The sequence below is a fragment of the Tenrec ecaudatus genome, chromosome 8, assembly GCF_050624435.1.
Source record: "Tenrec ecaudatus isolate mTenEca1 chromosome 8, mTenEca1.hap1, whole genome shotgun sequence".
In the NCBI taxonomy this organism is placed as follows: Eukaryota; Metazoa; Chordata; class Mammalia; order Afrosoricida; family Tenrecidae; genus Tenrec; species Tenrec ecaudatus.
In genome coordinates, this window is record NC_134537.1 from 148,627,560 (window position 1) to 148,646,014 (window position 18,455).

At 39.4% G+C, this 18,455-nt stretch overlaps 1 non-coding gene across 1 annotated transcript; it reads right to left on the reverse strand.

The window, feature by feature from the left end:
• Positions 1-1,627: 1,627 nt before the first annotated feature.
• Positions 1,628-1,758, reverse strand: LOC142455881 (small nucleolar RNA SNORA38). Its single transcript, XR_012785993.1, has one exon. It is a non-coding gene; the product is annotated as a small nucleolar RNA SNORA38 (small nucleolar RNA).
• Between the last annotated feature and the right edge of the window lie 16,697 nt (positions 1,759-18,455).

Sequence of the window (18,455 nt, forward strand, 5' to 3'; positions counted from 1 at the left end):
TGGGATCAAATAAACTCTTGTGATCTCTAACTAATACTTGTACTAAAATGACACTTATACTTCTAGCCCTAACTTGTCTTTTGAGCTTTTCTACATATGCAAATTATGCTAAACATCTCTAATTGGATATATCATAGGAACTTTTAAATTAACATATTTTAAATTCAACTTATGCTCTCCAAATGTGATTTTATTTTTGTGTCTCCTTACTCATTGACTGCCACAATTATTCTCTCAGTTTCCCAGGCAGATACTTGGTAATCATTCTTTAATATTTATTTTTACTCAACTCAGACACTAAATAAAACATGTCTTATATATTTATCTTTCATGTATGTTCTCCCTTAAATCTGTTCAGTTATAACTAATCAGCTCAGTCCAGGTTTTCACCATAATTACTTGTGACATAGTGTCTATTCGAAACAGTCATTTCTGCCTGTGTTCTTAAGCATCTTCCTCTCACTTTCTTTCTCATTCCTGAAATACTTCCTCTACATACTTGCCAAGATGATACAATTAAACATGAAGTTGTATAATGGTTCTCTCTCCCATGCCAACCATTTGATGGTGTCCTGTCTCTATGGGCAGATAACTAAGCACACTTTGGACACAATATGGAACTTGTACATGGACACAATAAGGAATTGTCTGCACACACTCTGTTATTTCAACCCTCTGACATGTTATCCTGATTTCTTGACTATCCTTCAATAAACTTTAATTTTTTTTAACTTCAGCAAGTATTATTTCCTCCAGGAAGTCTCCCTGAAGCTCTCTAAGTTGGGTCAATGTTTCTTCCCTTTGTTCATCCATATTACCCTATGTATACCCTACCTCTGATAAGATTTGTAATTACTCAACCGTGTCTAATAGCTGCTATTAACCAATTGAGCACAAAGATGGACATACTTCATATGCTTGTGAAAGTCATACGCACGATTCCATTCTGTTCAGAACATGTGTTATGGACAGAGCTTATATTCTATGACCCATAAACCAAGAAATCAGTGGGTAGAAAGTTAGAGTCTTTTCCAGGCAGTTCCTCATCTTTGATCCATTTGTAAATTTCATTAATCAGACAATATCTCTCCCTCAAAACCAAACTCTCTGCCATTGAGTCACATTCCAAACCAGATTGACCATTTAGGATAAGGTAGAACGCCCCGTGTGAGTTTGCAAGGCTAACTCTACGGGAGTAGAAAGTCCAGTCTTTCTGACACATAGTGGCTGGTGCTTGTGCTATACCTAATACAAATATTGAATGTCAAAACTCCCAAACTTCCTAAAGAGATTATAGTAAGCTATTATATAAACAGAGTTTTGAGATCAGAAATCCAAGATTTATAAAATCCATGTTCCAAATCAATGTAGGAATACTAGATGGTATGTTATGTCCAATTTATTTTTACTACTTGCTATGTTGGATTTTTGGGGGGGATTTTTTTCTCTTTTTTTTTCAGAGCATGTCAAAAACACCTCCTGCTAGAACTATGGCAGCCCCCCCACAGTAGGTGCTGTTCCCACATCCTCAAGATCTTATCACCCACTCACTCCAGTCTTCTAGGACAAGTCAGCCCTTCCCCCCTACCTTTGACAATGCCTACCAGGAAGGCTGAGATGCCTTAGTCAGTGTGGGATGGGGGCGCTGGCGCCAGCAAGGAGCAAGCTGGCCCGAAACTTCTCCAAATCCACATTTCTTTGCCTCCAATTCTTACATGTCCAAGGACAGGGAACCACAGACATGCCTTTGTAGGAGGACACTTGCTATGTTTTTACCTACTTCATTCTCCTTTCTGATATGGCCTTAATATACATGGAAAAACTGTGAACAGCTTCCAAATTTAATGTTGCTAGTTTCACCTCCTCAGATAAAATACATATTCTTCTCATTTTGGGTCTAAAATCCCAAAAAAGAACTTGGATTGATTGACTAGTATATCACCAGTCAGGCCCTTCTCAGTGGGACATTGGATGAAGTATGCGGCAGGCAGAGTTACAACCCTAAGCAGGTCAGTGATAACGCTGGAAACAGAATGAAAACAAAGATTGAAAACTAAAGATGTGTTGGACAGAAAAGTAATATAAAATAACTATTTATCTCAGTGATAATCATGACATACCAGGATATGTCAAAACCCGCTGTTACTAGGGGTCTAGTCCATATATAAAGGGGTTAACTCCCAAAACCTGGACTTTTTATTTCAAAGCTATGTATTTAATTTTTTTTAAATAAAACAACCTTATCACCTTAAAGTGCTCTCTATTACACTTAATACATTTGTCAAATTTGTGATTCCATTCTTTGAAATATTTTTTGAATTCAACACTTCCCTCATTTTTTCTTTATCTCTTCTATTTTGTCAAATCGTTATCCCTTTTAAAATTTATATTTTTTAATCATTCTGTTGGGGGCTCATACAACTCATCACAATCCATACATACATCAATTGTGTGAAGCGCATTTGTACATTTGTTGCTCTCATCATTCTCAAAATATTTGCTCTCTACTTAAGCCCTTGGTATCAGCTCCTCAAATTTTTCCCTCCCTCCTTGCTCCCCTCTCCCTCATCAACCCTTGATAATTAATAAATTACTACTATTTTTTCATGTCTTACACTGTCCTTTTACGTGCCTCTACATTGGCGGAAACAAAAGGAAGTCACATGGAGGTAGGTCAGGTGAGTAAGGTGCATGGGGCAAGAGATGCACGCTGTTTTTTGCTTTGGCTTGGTTTTGCCCAAAAATGGCACACTAAGATGGCTGCTTGAGCAGGTGCACTGTCATAGTGGCAAAAGCAATATCCCTGTCTACCACAAATCAGGCCTTTTTGTTGCACACTTACACAATCTTTTCAGAACCGCTAAATAGACAGCTTGTTTAACAATCTGACCTGATTAAATGAACTCCAAATACACTGAGTTGACATTTTTGTCCATTCAGGAAGTTGACAGAGGGCCAGAACAAGGTGTGTCATCACTTGACATTTTACCCTTTTAGAAATGTAAAAACAACTTGTAACTACACTTGAGTTTTTCCCATAGTGCTCTCCTGTGAGCGGTGTTCAACAACATAAGAATTTGTGTGGCATTTTTCCTTAGCAAGAAACGAAATTTCACAGCAGCACACTGCTATATTCAATTGGCCCTCAATAATAAATGAGATTCAAGTGAAACTGCTTTTATTAAAAAAAATTCAGTGACCAGAAAGAACCTTCCCAGGTGATGCCACTGGGTGCACCAACTCAGAGCAAGTAGCTTGATGCTTGCTAGCAGGAAACATGCTTACTAAAAAAGCTCTGCCCAGCCCAGCTTTATTCTGTTTTGGTTTTGGGGGGGTTCTTAGATGGTGGGTGGAGCATAACCTCTTATATGTATAAATTTATTCCAAATAAGTTATATTTAATCACTTCTCTTCAATCAGTCAACTGGTACAGGTGAGCTCGTTCTCTCAGCAATATTTTGCATTAGTCTCATAAGTGTACCTTTAAAAAAGGTCTTATCAAACCAATGGTCCTGCAGGGCATTTGCAGGGTTAATTCAATTCAAGGGAAAAAAATTAGCTCAGGAGATTGTGGTGACCAACCTGAAGAGATTTTCTTAAAGGAAACAGGCTGCCCACTGAGGGCTTACTACAGAGGGTTGTTTTCGAGTCTACTTTTTTTTTTTTTTTGAGGGTGAGGGTTAATGGAAAACTACAGTGGTAAGAAAAAAAGTCCAGGGAAATGGCACTTAGGATTGTTTTTCCACAAGGAAAATGAACTTGCTTATTCTTTCAGGGAAGCAGAAAATGTTCTATGTGAGTTTCAATGAGAGACTTTCTCCCATCCTACAGCCAGGATATTGCTCCTGCTGAACTCCTTTTTGCTCTCCAAATGCAAAGCCCATTTAAACGGAGCGCAGCCTGAGCCCCGTGAGAATGACAAAAGTGGAACTTTGATTAGTGGTGACTCAAAGAGAAGAGTTCTTTGGGGACGGGACGGCACAGTGAGATTGAAACACCTTCTTGAGAAGCGTATGCACTCAGGTGGATGAGAGCTGTAGAAAAGATAGCTTCACAGTTTACTATTTTGTGTAATAATGGCCTACATGATTTTATAGCTTTTTAAAACTTAACCTTCCATATTCGACATACTCCATCACTTACAGATTATTTTTATTAAAAATTTTAGTCATTTAAAAATATGTCATACACATCTGCTGGGATTTAAGGTGTGCTATTCTTACTTCACAGATGAGGATCCCAAGGCTCAGAAAGAATAAGAAATCTTATCTTTCTTGCTCAACAAGCTAGTAGAAGTTAGAGCTAAGGTAGATCTGCACCACTGCCTTCTATTTTTAATACAAGGCTCATTCATAGGGATCACTTTCCTTGATTTCTGACAAGCTCTGAAAGCCAATGTTGATTTTAATGTCAGGGCTGAGCTCACTGTTGGGTGGGCTACAAATTGATTAATAGAGTAATGCTCATTTTCTATTTCTAAAAGTAAAATATTCTATTTCAAAAGGAGGTTTTGGTGAGATGCTCTTCTCTATTCAACTGATTTCTCAGTCTCTCATTCTCTGGTGCTTGCCAGTAATTTACACACTCTGTGATCATTCATTTACAAGGATATAGATTATAACTCTGGAATCATTCATTCCTTTAAGAAATGTATTTTGAGACCACTTATTGTGAATAAATTCTCCATGCCAGAGACTTTAAGAAAACATAAGACACAGCCCTTGCCATCAAAGCATTTAGTCTGTTTCTCTGTGCAAACTCTCTCTCTCTCTCTCTCTCTCTCTCTCTCTCTCTCTATATATATATATATATATATATATATATATCACGAATTATATGTAATATATACATGTGTTTATGTGCACATATGTGTTTGCATATATGTGTATATATACATACATAATTACAAGTAATACTGACTGAATAAGGGACACAATTGAAATGCCATACAAGTTCAGAAGGAGGGCATTCCTTGTCACAGCAGGACCGGGGAAGTTATGATGGCCAACTGTCACACGGGTGACCTGGGAAGAAATGCTGAGAAATGCCACTTAGAGTAAATAAAACGTGTTTGCCTGGAATGGAAAATTTTCTAAAATCTGTGCTTTGGGTCCATCGACTTAGGATCTCATACCGCATACTCACCAAGCCTCTATATTCGTAGTCAGGTTTATTGCTTACCTAAACTCTATGACATTTTTTTCTCCAAGAATACCTTCAAAATCCTATTTTTCAATCTAGAGATATTTACAAGTCATATTTCATTCATGGGATCTATGAGTATGTGCAATGTATACAGACGTGATCATAGGGAGATAGGCTCAGCATTTGACATGATCAGTATGAAAATTTTTGGACTCTTCCTGTCTCTCTTTGCCCTAGAAAAGCATGTCTTTGTAACAAGGGAAATGATCTGGATATTATGGTGCTGTGTAGAAAATATTAGAAAGAACACCCGATTCTTTATAGTATCTGCCCGCCACTCCCCTTCTTAATGGGTTGGGGAGTATCTAAAATCAGGCCACTCTAAATCATGGATTAAAGACGACAGTTTCAGAGGTCCTTCATTAATGAATCTGCACTGCTTTTAAATATCCAACATTTTGTGTTAATTAATTTAAATAATAATAATTAAACTCACGGCGATTGAGTTGATGCCAAACTGTCCCTGTGAGTTTCTGTCTTTCTCCCACAGAGCAGCTGGTGTTTTGGAAGTGCTGGGATTGCAGTTAGCAGCCCAACGCCTAATCAATATGCCACCAGTGCTTCGTCACTTCATCAACAAATCTATTTAAAGCAGCCAAATGGGCCAAAGAGCCCCGGTTGCATTGTGGTTATGCATTGGGTTGCTAACCACAAGGTTAGTGACCCACCAGCCACTCAGAGGGAGAACAACTTGTCTTTACACTTGTATAAAGAGCTACCGTCTCTTCAGCTGCTGAAACCCAAAGGGCCACTCCACTCTTGTCCAATCGCATCATAACGAGTCAGAGTGGACTTGATGGAGTCAGCTTTGTTTACATGAGATCTGGCTTTTGTAAGTTACTAGTACATGAGTCAGAGAATGTCTTTGGTTGAGGATACACTGTAATTGGGGAAAATGCAACAAACAAACAAACAAACAAACAGAAATCCTATCATTTCAAGTTGTGCTTAATACTATGAAAAAAATACATAGAATGTGAGATAGTTTTCGAAAAAAAGAGACCAAAAGATGATGTGAATAAAGAGACTGCGTGAATCATTTGGAATCTAAGGGGAAATCATATGAGGCTGAAGGAAGAGGAATGGAAAATTTCTAGAAACTGGGATTATTTTGATGTATTTGAGAAATACAACAGTACTGAGGGCAAAATACGTGAACGGGTATGTAAAGAAGAGGAGAACAAGGAGACAGAAGGGCAATGCCATCCATAATTAAGTTTAGAATTTATTCTCAGTGTGAGAATAAATTAAAGGATAAAAAGACATCAAGCAAAACCTTTGCCATTAAATTGGTCTCACTCATAGTAAGCCCATGTGTTGCTGAATAGAACTACTCCAAAGGATTTGTTGGTTGCAGTCTATGAAACAATGTATCAGGTCTTTCTTCTGAGGCACTGTTGGATAGGTTCAAGTCACCCACCACTTTCCTTCTGATTATGGACAAACAATTGTTGGCCAGGGTGAAGCAGGGAGAGACGTTCTGTGGTACGTGATGTGATTCAGGTCCAAAGGACAATGGATGGTATCAAAATGTGACAGCAAAGACAGACTGAGAATATGCTATGAATAGAGACTGCAGAAGGAATTGGAAGAGGGAAATAGAAATGTGGAATCAGGAGGAATAAAAGACAAAATTTAAGAATAATTGGGTGATTTGGGGCCGAAGCAAATGAAGGAATGATGTTATCAAGTGTTGATGTGGAGAAGGAAAGGGAAGATCTTCATTTTGGTGGGTGCAAGTGGACACGCAGATTAAAGTTCTTCTAGTAACATGAGTGGGAACTGACAATAGAAAGGATCATCAATTACAAATGTTCAAGTGAACACATTGAAGCTGAAGGATTTTCTTTGAAACCCACAAATCCAAATTATGAATTTGAGTGTGTTCCACAAGAATTGAGAGATGATCCCAAGAACAAATTTGGCACATACAATATGAATGACTAAAGACTAGATAAGTTGTGGAATGATAGCAATGCCATTACTTAAAAATAAAGGTCATTAAACAGATGGGACAGATTAAAATAACCAAAATGTCAGCATAATCTATAATCCTTGCTCTTGAATATAGGCTAGCTGCAGCAAAAAGTAAATCTGAGTTAACCTCCTGCACAAAACCTCTTCAGAGTCTTGAAAGGCGCTCCTGACACAAGCTTTGTATTTTCAGTGGTCCCACATGCACGTGCAAATTGTGCGTTGAATAAGGAAGACTGGAAAGGATTGAGGTATGAATTGTGATGCTGGAGAAGAATATGGAAGGTAACATGGACTGCTAAAAGGGCAGATGATCTGTTTTAGAAGAAGTATGGTCAGAGTGCTCCTCAGAGGGGAGGATGGTGAGGGCGAGACTCAGTCTGACGTATTTTGGGTAGGTTGTTAGGTGAGACCAGTTCCTGGAGAAGGATGTCATGCTTGGCAAAGTGCAGGGGCAGGGAAAAAGAGGAAAAATCCTCGACACGAAGTACCGACATCCAGGGGCTGTAGCCAGAGGAACATTTGTGAGGATGGTGCAGGACCGGGCAGCTTCTCAGCCTGCTGCACATCCACTGCTGTGGGGTGGAACCTTCTTGATGACAACGAACCCCATCAACAAATCAACAAGAAGAAATTGTATCCAAAAGCTCAACAACCACCACAAAGTACTTAATTAGAAGGAAACCTGCAAAAGCGTGGAATTAGAAAACCAGAAGGGATGAATACGCTCAAAGGTGTCTCACACTGAAAGAGCCGGAGGAGAAAAATGCAAATGTAGAGTTGTGATATAGAACTCTATTGGTAAAAGACTGAATCACGCAGGAAGCATTAAATGAAAATGGGAGGGACACAGGGAATGACTAAATAAAAAAGAATTCATCAGCATTTCACCATTTCAGGAGGAATCGTAAGTTCAAGGACAAATGACTTTGAAGGGAAAAGTCCAAGAGTCTCTGAGGGATTTAATGCCAGGAATTGACCAAATGCTAATTAAAATGTTTCAACAAACAGATGCAACTTTACAAGTACTCATTTGTCTATGAGAAGTCAGAATCCAACCAATTAGAGGAGGAACAAGTCCATGCTCAATAAAAGAGCATTTGCCCAAGAATGCAGAAGTTATGAAAATATCATTCATATCACACATAATAACATTTGGATGAAAATAAATTTAAAGTGGTTGCAGCAATACACCCACAGGGATTTGCCAGACACCCAAGCCTGACTCAGAAGAGCATTTGGAAAGAGACATATCATACTGATATCAGATTTTTTCTTGGCTGAAACCAGAGAATAATGGAAAGATGATTACCTGTGTTTCGTTGACAATGCAAAATAATTTGAATGTGTGGATAATGCCAATTTGCTGACATCCTTGTGAAGAATGTAGCACTGTAGCAGCACTGAATTATGCTCATACCAAAGCTGTGAATAGAGCAAGAGGAAGTCTTTCTAACAGAATAAGGGGTGCTACATGGTTTAGAACCAGGACAGGTGTGCCTCTAGATTGTATCTTTTTGTCATATTTATCTGAGCTGTATGCAGAACAAATATTCGGAGCAACTCAACAGTCTGAAGGAGAATGTAGCACAGGGATTGCACACATCCTCAGTAACAACCCAGAGGATGCAGATGACACAACCTTGCTGACTAAATGTCAAGAGGGCCTAAAGTAAATACCATTGCATCAACATTGTGTCCGTATATAACATCGTGATAAATGGATGAATGGCTTAAGTTGTCAAGCATTTAATTTTACTTGGATCTACAATCAGTGCTCATGGAAGCAGCAGAAAAATGATGGATTGCATGTGGAAAACCCTGCTGAAGGTCTCTTTAAAGAGTATAAGCAAAGATAGTACTTTGAAGATGAAGAGTTATTTTATCCAAGCCATGATACTTTTGATCACCTAATAAACATGTCAAATTTGAAAAATAGATAAATAAGGAAGGCCTAAGGACGAAGGTATTTGAATCATGATGTTGGCTAAGAAAATGAAAAGTTTCCAGATTATGAGAAGATCAAACAAATATCTTGTGGAAGAAGTACAACTGGAATGATTCTTAGAAATCCCACTGGTGAGCCTTGGTTTTATGTCCTAGGTTTTAGGTATGTTGTCAGGAGAGTCCATTACCAGGTAAAGGACAGTGCGCTTGCTAAAGTAAAGAGTCAGCACAAATGAGGGAGACCCCAAATAAAATACATTGATACAGTATCTGTAACAATAATCTCAAATATAGAAATGATTGTGTGTGTAGAATAAAATGGTCAGGTGAAATGAGGAGCTGATACCAAGGGCTCAAGTAGAAAGAAAGTTTTGAAAAGGATTATGGCAACACATGTACCGATATGCTTGACAATGGACGTATATGGTTTGTTAGAAGAGCTGTAAGAAACCCAAGAAAATGATTAAAATGAAGAAATAAAATGGGCAGGTGTTGCAGTCTGTTATACACCGGGTTACTATAGTTGTGCCTGCTTTCTGACACCCAACAAAAAAACAGTAGGAATGCTAATGTTGAGGTCTTTCTAAGAAGAGCTCAAGCTTAGAGTAGGAATTCGGGAAATCTGAAGATTTTAGAATTGTAGATGGTATTTAAAACCATGGGACTGAATGAGTGAGGAAAGCAAAACAAATTCAGAAAGACTTAAACCGCTAAACCACAGAAGACATGTACATAATTTAGAATTAATTTAATGTAATAAACCTTAGAAAACATGGCAAATATTCATGATGTATGCTTTCACTTTTCTCCTTTGTATTTATGCCTTTTTCTCTTTTGCTGAATGCCAGAGGCTGCTGTCCAAGCAATGCTTCCACTTGGGTTTAGCATTAGGAGAAAACAGACATAGACTGGAGGGTGAAAGGTGACAGCAACCTGGGTCTTTATTGCTCTTGCTCATGCAGTCCAGGGCTGTTGGTTCTAATGAATGGCTATTCAGCATTGTAGGTCACTTTACCATACTTAGACATTGGCTGTGATATTAATTAATCGTATTTATCTCTATAGTCGAATGTGAAACTCTTTGCATAAAGAGAACATTTGTCCCTGCTTATAAGATGAAGGGAAGAAACAAATATTAGATTATCATTGTCTTTCTCATTAATCTAAGAGGCTTACTTTCTTTGATGCTTGATTTATTTGAAGAATGAGAGTCCTTAGGATGTTCCAAAAGCGATGGGAAAGGGAACCAAGGTTAGTTGGAGAGGAAAGATCAAGAAATAGTTTCTCCTTGAAATATTGTACTGACAGGAGTAGGCAAAAGGGTGGCAGCTGGGGGCAGTGGGGTTCGGGGGCACGAGGTGAGGAGGAATGTATGGGTACCTGCATGGTGGGACACCACGTAACTCCCATTTCTGCAGTATTTAATGGGAAAAGGGCACTGGGAGGATTTGGGATATGTTCCATTCTGAATCATACTCTACAGGAAAGTAGTTCTCTAAAGCCAGGGGGGTGGATGGATTCTGTTGCCTAGTCTATTCCCAATGGCCCTGGGAAGTGTGGAGCACGTTCCTGTGGCAGGTTGTGCATGCCAGCTGGATTGATACAGGGAGTGAAAGCATGAACATACCCCAGCTAAAGAGATGGGAAGCCAGTCGATTGGGTGGTTGGTCTCATTCACGTGCTTTTGTTAGGGTGCGATCTAAGCTCAGTCCAGTAGGAAAGCATGATAGACAATTTTGCTAGTGTCTCACACTGACTCCCAATTTTGCTAGTGTCTCACACTGTCAAAGCCTCTTGCTTCTCTGCTGACCAGGGATAGTGATTAAAGACTTCACTTGGAGCACTGGCGGGACTCTGGTCCAAACCACTGAGCAGGGAGTTCACCCGAACAGACTTGTGCTTATGGGCTCTGGCCTCCTGGTCAGACACTCTCTAAAGCAGCACTGACCCCCTTCCATTTCCTGATGACTCAGAGGAGTCCCGGCTGTGCTTCGGACGGGTTTTCCCAAACACTGCTAACCAGCCATCTTCCTTTCCACGAGAAGTTGATGTGCTTGTTCACCATGGCTGTGTTAGCAAATTCCCAGCATCGGAAAAGATGCTCTCTCTGTCTGCATGCAGAAAATAAGTTAAATTATTGTTTTGCAAAGTGGATGCTTAGGAAGACCTTCCTCTGAAATCTTAAGACATTAAATCTTTTGTTAGTAGTAGGTTTGCCCCGGGCTTTTTCACTGAGATTTTCCCATCTGCGAAGAAACCAAACCCAGGGAAATGAGGGAGATGGCATTGATGTATGTGTTAATGCATCCTGTTTTCTCACATTTTCCAAAGCTGTGACATAGATCGCTCTGTACCAGAAAAGGCAGGCATTGGATTCTCTTTAAGATATACCTTTGCTCTATATTTCATTTTTTCCCTTCAAATGATGAGTTTTATTTATTTTTTAACTCAAACTTCTATTTGATTTTCAGGAGAGGAGAAGTCAATATAGTTGCTGTCCTTTTAGAGAAACAAGGGGATGACATAGGAAAGTTACATGGGAGATTTCCTTTTGTAGCCACCAGACAGGATCCAGGATGCCCGTCGTTGTTCAACCAAAGACAGATCAGGTGGATTCGAGAAAGTCTAGGTTTATTTCCGGAAGCCATGGCAGAAGGAAACAGTGGGATTTGCTACCTCCAACACGGCTTCAATGAATCAGTGAAAAATCAAGCCAATTATATAACCTACACTAGATGGCAAGCTCCAGGGGATGCTTGGCAGATTTGCTTCAATGACCAAAGGTCTTGGAGCAATGGGACAAAGGAGGGATGGTTCACAAGGAACAGGAGGCATCCTTGGGCTTGTCACTCCCTAAGGTCTTGGGTTCCATTGCTTTGCAAAGTGGCCATGTTTGCTCAGATGGCTTTGTTTGTTCAAACTTGCTGAATTCGTCTGAGGGGGTGGGTGGTTATTACATTTCCAGTATTTGATTAACAGCAAGCTAGTTCTTTTACTCCTCTGTCACTATTACCATTGATTGGCATTAAATTCCTGGTCAAAATATTATTCACTGTCATCATATATCAAAATGATTATATTAACATGATGTGTTATCTATAATAATTAATGATCTGGTAGTTATTTTGTGAGAAATAATTGAAATAATACATTTGGCAAATGTTAAGCCTTTACTTTTATTAGGGACAAAAAACCCATTGTGACAGCAATTTTAAATGATACCTTAAGCAACAAAATGCTAGTAGGTGCCATGCGATGAATATTAAGAGCAGAATAATATGTAAATATAGGAAACTTAAATGAAGTAGAAGCAATAGATTAAGCAAAGGAAGCATTTTGGTATGCTTGGGGTGATTGAATAAAAGAAATTTTAGATTTTCTGAGACTGTAGACTTCACTACAGGTTAGTGTTGCTTACTTAAGCTTCTATTTACCAAAAAAAAAAATGCTTTTCAGGGTAGCAAAGAGGAATTTCAAGGTGATGATGTGTACGTGTGTGTATGCGTGTGTGTGAGTGTACCTTTACATTTCATCTTCAATAGAAATGCTATAAGACTCTTTTCATATTCTCTTTCTATTTCAACTACTTCCCCTTGGTCTTATGGGTGTCAAGGCATTCGGCACTCCAGAGAGTACAAGGAAAGTGTTTGATAAGGGTCTATTTATCTTGTCGGTTCCATCCCTAATAGAATGCAGAAAGCTATCTTATGGCAGAAAACAGCACCACATTTTAGCTGAATTAAATTCTAAGTATTTGCATGGTTTTTCTATAGTTTCTCTGTTGAAATGCTCTGAAGACACCCTTCCACAGTGTGACAGTCACCCTGCCCCGCTTCACTGGGCTCACATTAACACAGACCCTATTCTCTACCACCTCTGTTTATTAAAGATGGATGAACTAACTCTCAGTGCTTAAACCTGAACTTCAAATGGATGCTGCACTAGACAATAAGTGTCTAGTGTTCCTTATCCCTCTTATTCTATTAATAATACATTAAAGCTCGGTTTAAAAAAACAGAGAATAAAGGGGAAAAATAAGATGATAATGATTTCCTGACAGATCTTGAATGAAAGCATTTAAAGCAGATTTAACAGAGCTTGACACACCATTTTTAATGTTCAAGCATCTGCTATTTCCCAATATCTTCATGCTTAATTGAGAAGTCCCATTTAGGGATGAAGCAAAGGGTCTAATGAACTACCTCCCCCAAGTCATTAATTCAAAATATCTAAGGTTGATTATGCAAGTGTGTGTGTGGGTGTGGGTGCATGTGCCTGTGTGTGTGTGCGCGTGCATGTGTGTGTGCGCGCGCGTGTGTGTGCGTGTGTGCGCATGCGTGCGTGCGTGTGTGTGTGCGTGCGTGCATGTGCCTGTGTGGTAAATACTCTCCCTGGTGATGCCTGCATAGAAACAGACTGAATAACCATGTTTTGTGAATAGAACCCACACTGTTCAAATTGGAATGTTTTATTAATCACACTTCTTAAAAGATATTGAATAGTGGCGGGGGTAGTTCAAGACATCAATAATACATATCTTCAAATGGCCCTGAGATGAGTAGCTGTTCTTTTTATAAATATTACAAACCTCACATAATCCCTTAGGTAAAAGCACAATATTCAATGCACATAATGATGAACAACAAAGTGGTATTTTAATTTAAACTGGAGTAGCCCTGGTTATGGCTTCCCTTGTCTGTTAACGCACTCTTCCCTTGGATATTAGAATATGGCTATTAGTGTAACCCCAAATAATAAATGACTATCTTAAGATGCAGCAATTCTACCATCCAGAGTCGTTCTTGTTTACAAACAGTGATGAAGTGAGGCGAGGCAGCAGGGGTCATCTCTGTTCAGGAGCCCTGGGGTGGCATAATAGCATCGTGTCTGGTACTTGTTGCTCATCTAATCTAACAGCCAAATTTAATCTGGGCATACATGTGTATATTACTTAATGACTTGCATATTAAAACATAATCTTTAGGTTTCAGAAATGTAGAAAGCATTTTTGCATGTATTCTTTAGTAAGAACTCTCATGGAATATATTAGCACTGTAAAACTAATTGTTCTAATTAGCAAATGTTATCAGTGAAAAACTAACAGTGAGCATGTTATACTCTATGGCTGTCATTAATAATTAAAAATAAAATAAAGAAGGAAAAGAAAATGAACTTCCAAATAGGCATATATGCTTGATAGTTCATGTTAGACCAGAGTAGTGGATGCTCGCTGCTCTCGAACTTGAAGCTTCAGCCATTGAGATGAGGTGTTGAGACTGGGATCCCTGAAACCATGGCAATCCTGAACTGCACTAGCATCCCTGGTTGCTGATTCCCAGGCTATCTTGATAAGCATTCATGTATTGCCATATATCAAACTTGAATTCTCAAGAGCAATGAGACTGGAAACCATGTCTTGTTCATCTCGGCAGGACCAATATCTGAGCTTGGAACGATGACTTTATATTCACCAAAATAACTGCTGCCACTAGTTCCACCTCAATGCTTGGGTGTCATTGACCACATTTGTGGAAGGAGGTCATTGGGACTATTTGAAAAGCCCATCTGGGTATGGGCAAAGAGCACATCTTTAGGCTGGCAAGTAAATAAAGCCTTTTTACCGCCCATGGGCTCCTGTTAGGCCCTTTGTAGTTGATGAACCCACTGTAGCCGACTCAGGTGACGGAGTTCAAGTGTATCCAGGCTGTAACCTTAAAGGAACAGATGATCAGTTCTTTCCCCAATGGAACAGCTCAGAGATCTTTTCAGTTACCAAGAATTTAGCCCTTACATCAGTAGGTTGCACAAGGAAAGGGCAAGTTTGTAGTATTTGAATGACAAATCCAGTAAAAGCATACTCGTTTAATTTTTCTTTCAGTTCTTTTCCTACAAAGTAAACAAACAAACAAACAAAAAAGCATATCCGCTATACTCCGCTTGACCCAGTGGTTGCCACAGTGAATCAGGACACAACAATTGTAAGGATGGATAGTGTTCCTTTCTGTTGTGCATCCGTTTGCTATGCGTTGCAGTCCACTTGATAGCATGAATAGTGAGGGAGAAATTAGGCCTTGCATATTTTCAATTCATAACGCCCTCATGTAAGATCTCTTACGAATGAGCAGCAGCCTGATGGAGAAAGATACAGTCTGCTTTATTTTATTAAGCATTTCCTCCACATCCACTTCCTACTTCATATCTACCAGTCATTCTTTGGGATGAAAGTGTGGCAGTAGGCTTCCATAAAGACATTTAACCTCAGAAACCGCTGGGTAGTTCTACTTTGTCCTGTAGGGTTTCTCTGAATCAGCATATCCTCCAAGAGAATGGGTTATGTGGAAAATAACTAAGCCACCGAGGGGGTGGGGGTGGGGGGGGGAATGTAAGGTACAAAAGTGTCCTCAAGTGGTTGAATACACATGAAATAGACATTGATGGTGAACTTGCTTTTGCCACTCATGTTAAACTCACAAAGTTCCTTAAATAGAAGATCGAGGTTACTACCGCCTCTTGTCTCAATTACCAATAGTTTTTTACAAATAAAATCATCCCATAATTTATCCCAAATGCATCATCTCCGGATATTTGCCCTATGATAGTCTTGGTTGTAGTTATACAAAGCAGTAACTGAGTTATGAAGGGAAAATACACATTAGGGTTAAATGATTATGTCTTCCCTTTCATTCTCACTGTGTGACTGGTTCCTGAGCACAAAAACTTGGTAAGGTCAAGGGAATGATATCCTTTCACAAAGTATCCAGGTCTTCAAAATAAATAAATAAATAAGGTCTTTGAAATTTTTGTAAGAAAGTAAAATCTGCAATATAAAGTTGATGTAATTATGTCACATCTTTGCATACCTTATTTTCAAGTCAACTGAGAATTCTACAGAAGTTAAAAATACAAAACAAATATTGAGTGCTAGTTGAAGGGAAGAATGTTCTCTGTATTTTTGCATATTCTAGTTCACAATAGCACAGATAGGGAACATTGCCAAAAATGAAAAAGAAGGAAGTGGATTTCATAGAATTTACTGCTAAATTGATGTAGCTGGCTTGCTGCTGAAAGGAGCCCTAGGACAAGCCCTGCACATTAGAACAACCGGGAGGAAATGCAGTGACAATAGAGCAGCCAACAGCGCACAGCAAAGCACATTTTTTCTGAAACTAGTCACATGTCACTAGTTTAGTTTGGTGATTAAGTACCATCGAACCCTTCAAATTACATACACATTATAGTTTGGTTGGAATTCCTTTCTCATCCAGTTAGTGTGTAGGTGTGGTTGGAGTGTGTGTGTGTGTATATGTGTGTGTGATTGAGAGTGAAACACACACACACACACAAAGCCCTTCCCAGGAACTAGGCCAATATTCCACTGCGTATTAGCTGGTCTCTGCAAGGTGGTCTGAAAGACAATTTGTTCAATCCTTTTTCTAATGCACAAAGGTAACTATCAACTTTATAAATTCCCTCAGGATTTGCTCTTTTATAAAGAGAGTTCTTTCTGGGAATCTGAAGGATTATCCCTGAATCTTTTGTTAAGATCTTCTTGCATCATGCTTCAAGATATATGCTTGATTGACATATTCTTGCCTCGTCCTGTGGTGTACATTGTGCTGAGAACACAGGCAGCTGCACACGGCACTTTCTTGTTGCACAGATTCCTTTTCAATGGGAAGAAGTAATTTTCATTTGGAAACCACATAATAATCCAATTTTAAAATTGAATTCAGTTCTAATCTGAATTCATGACTCTCCAGTAAGTAACACAAACACATAAAAAAATCTGGTTCTCAGCTAACCAAAGCAGTGTAGTCTGTACTTGAACCTTAGGAATGTCATAGAATTTCTCACCCTCTCAATTGACTCAGATATAAAATAGGACCTATGATCATGCCTATCTTAGAGGGTCATTTTGAAGATTTAAGTAACTAAAGACATGGTAGGAACCCAGAACACTACCTGAGAGATGTGAACCATCATCTATATATTAAGTGTACTGCGGTTTACTGAGCACCCAGAGTAGACTTGGGCGGAGACACATTGTTTTATTATAATGGGACTGAGAATCCCTGAGCAGCAAGAGGCCAGGAACTTGACAAGCATTTTCAAAATCCCTGCTTCAGTGATGACCCTCTCTCCTTTCCAAGATACTTTACTTAATGCGGACTATAAAAGTGTCTTCTCCTGAAGCCCTGCTCTATTCCTCCCGACTGCATGATCTCTCCCAATCTTTCCAGTGCAGGTAACCTACATGCCATGGCTTCCCCTTGTCTCCTGAAATGCTCTTATAGTTGTTGCATGGGCTCTCTCCGACGGAAGAGCTGCTGAGTTTTGGTATTTTCTATAGTCTGAAATGGAAATCGCATATGCAGGACAGATTAAGAATTGATGAAGTCGTATCTGAAAAGTGTGTGTGTGTGTGTGTGTGTGTGTGTGTGTGTGTGTGTGTGTGTGCGCGCGCGCGCCTATGCATGCATGTGTGCGGTATTTGAGTGGCGGGAGAAGGCTACTAATCTGGGGACCATGATTTGATAATTGCACATCCTATCCTCCTCCCTCTAAAGCCTATATTTAGGAATCCCTGAAGGGGTTCTCACAGCTTATAGAGAGCAAGAACGATTCAATAACAATGGCTGAACCCAGTTTATAGAAAGAACTCTGTGGTTTTCTAACTTAAGCATAATTATGTATTTAGCAAACTACACATGGGTACTGGAAGTGTGCAGCGATGCTTCCTTCATCACCAAAGCAAGGCACAGGCTTTCAAAAGTGGCAGCACAGCGGAGACTTCCTTCATTCTATTTTTAATATATTGTGTATTTCTTACCCGCGTGGCTCTTCATTTTAACAAAGCCATTTACTTAGTCCCAAATGCATAAACAACAGCGAGAGCGTGAGAGGCCATAAAAGAGCAGGAGCAAGCAAGGGTGGTGCAGAGAGGCCCACTTCTACAGAGGGAGTACGGGATGGTCGTGCTACCACCATGGGCAGCTAAGACCCAGGGGGACCTTTTCACTTTAACAACTATGAACTCCACCACGGATGTGCAATAGAACTAACTATGGGCACATTCTTGGACACCCAAGAATTGCAACATAAAGGGAAAATAGTTGGTACAGATAATAGGCTATGATCTTAGAAAGAAGCTCCTCTTGTTCTTTGCTGTATGCTCTACCACTGGGTGCTTTACATTTCACACACTACTTCCCTGTGTAACATTATTATCTAAAGCTCTACTAGAGAAGACAGAAACTGAGACGTTATTTTATTGCTTCAAAGTCCTCACCAGCTATACTACATGAAGTTAGGACATCTGCAGGGTTACC